Source organism: Podarcis gaigeae (genome assembly GCF_964106915.1).
Source record: "Podarcis gaigeae genome assembly, chromosome: 16".
NCBI lineage: Eukaryota > Metazoa > Chordata > Lepidosauria > Squamata > Lacertidae > Podarcis > Podarcis gaigeae.
In genome coordinates this window covers 21,665,261-21,667,431 of record NC_139693.1, presented here as the reverse complement: position 1 = coordinate 21,667,431, position 2,171 = coordinate 21,665,261, and positions in this window count along the sequence as shown.

The window sequence follows — 2,171 nt, the reverse complement described above, 5'->3', positions numbered from 1 at the left end:
ATCCCCTCTATCACACACACATGCACACACACTTCTCTCTCACACACACCCTTGCTTCCCTCTTTTGCTCACACATTTTACCTGTTTCCATCACTCACACACCTTCAGGCCAGTGTCATCTCAGGTTATGCTGGCAGAAACAGGTGCACCAATCTAGAGGAAGTTGACTGTGCAATTTTAAGATTCTCGGGATCAGAGCTTTTTGTTTCCATGAGCTGGGATCTCGTAGTATTGTTTCATTGTCCCATCAATCCGATTCTGACTGTCAGGGACTGAACAGAGGAGGAATGGTGGAGACTGCCTCCCTAGCCTGACCCTTCCAGAGAAGAAGAAGATGACAGTTCAGAATCACAACAGGGGTTTGAGGGAGATCACGGCTCAGAGGCAGATGATAGGAAAAGCTGGGAAATAATAGGAGATGAAGAAGAAGCAGCACCAGCTGACGGACTCAGTGTCTTTAGAAAACATTCCAGACCTCACCTCTCCCTGAACCCGGCGGACATTAAAAGTAGGAGAGCAGACAGCTCAAAGGCAGAGGGCACTTTTCAGCAAGCATAGTGATGACACATGAAGAGGAGAGAGGGAGGGGGTGGAAACTCACTCAGGGCAACACCATTATTCCACAATGCTGCATTCCCAGGCCTCTGTGAATATTGAATAAAAAGCAGTTGGTAGTAACTTTTCCTTGTCTATTTGTGACAACCAGCCATGGGGGTTGGTTCCTCGGCTGCCTGACGCTGACTGGGGAACTGACTTCAGTCCTGATTTCCTAGGAGAATGTTTAGAAGTTGGAAAGGCTGAAGTGGTGCTGCGAAGAATTCCAGGGCAGCGAGAGCCATGCGCACCCTCCCAATCTCTGGATTATTGCTGTCCAAACTTTTTTCAAAGAGAGCCAGATTTGATGAAGTGAAGGGCCATGAGAGCTGACCAAAGGGCCAACCAAAGTTGTTAACCTTTTTTTTTTTAGGATTGAAGTTGTTGATTTTTTAAAAAGGATTTTCCCCAGGAAATGAACTGCCGCAGGGGCCAGCTTAAACCGACCAGTGGGCCAGATTAGGCCCCCGAAACGCACTTTGGACATGCCTGCTTTATGGAGATAATCTGTTGCTGGGGGTCAGGGGGTGGGGTGATATTTGTCAGGACTATGGTAGGGGACAAGAGGGCTAATCCCTTTGTACTGAAATTCATCCCCCTCTTTGAAGCAGCTGTTTAACATTTTAAAAACCACCCACATAAGTTTATTATTACTAAAAAAATATTTAAAAATTATATGCCACCATACTGGATAAGTTCTCCAGGGTGGTTTACTGGTTAAAACTACATCAGCTGTTATAGAACAGCACTCCCAGAGAATAACAGTTCAAATAATAAATCCTGTAAGATATAAATCATTGAAAGAAAAAGAAGTACAAGATCCCCACAGCTGAACATCGTTGGCTATCTAGAAGTCACCTGAACTGGCTTTCTAGAAAGACTGTAGAGCAAGCTGAAAGGCAAGCCAGAAGTTAGGGTTGAAAGGTACATGAGGGCAAGACAGGAGGAAGCCAGAAGTCATTGTGGAAAGAAGCTAGGAGGTAGCATCAAGGACAAAGGTCAAACCGGGAGGCAGGAATAAGCCAGAAGTCAGGGATGAAGGTCAAACCAGGTGGTGGAATTCAGGAGCAAAAGATGCTGCAGTAAACTTAGAGCTGAGGAAGACCACACTTCTCAAAACTGCATTGAAGCCCTCTTTTTCTATGCCCTTAGATCAATTGACAGATCATGAGACTCTTAATCTCAGGATTGTGGCTTGGAGCCCCACATCGGGCAAAAGATTCCTGCATCGCAGGTGGTTTGACTAGATTACCCGGTCTTCCAACTCTACAGTTCTATGATTCCATGGCACTCTTTCCTATTCAGGAGCCAGCCCACACACAGCCTGGGCATCCCATACCGCCCATGTAGAGGCCAAAATGTGCAGTTCAGTGACTCGCCACAAGGGGCAGCTGCACAGAAACCCAAACCACCTCCTGCAAATCTAGCGATCCCTCCTGGGATCTAGTACTCTCGGGTATCTGCTTGCGATCCAACCAAATCCTGAGGCACCAAGGTATATTGCAACCCAGTTTTCCCGTCCACCCAACTCTTCTGCTCCCACCTGGGGGGTGACACAGGGCTCTGGGAGAGCAGGG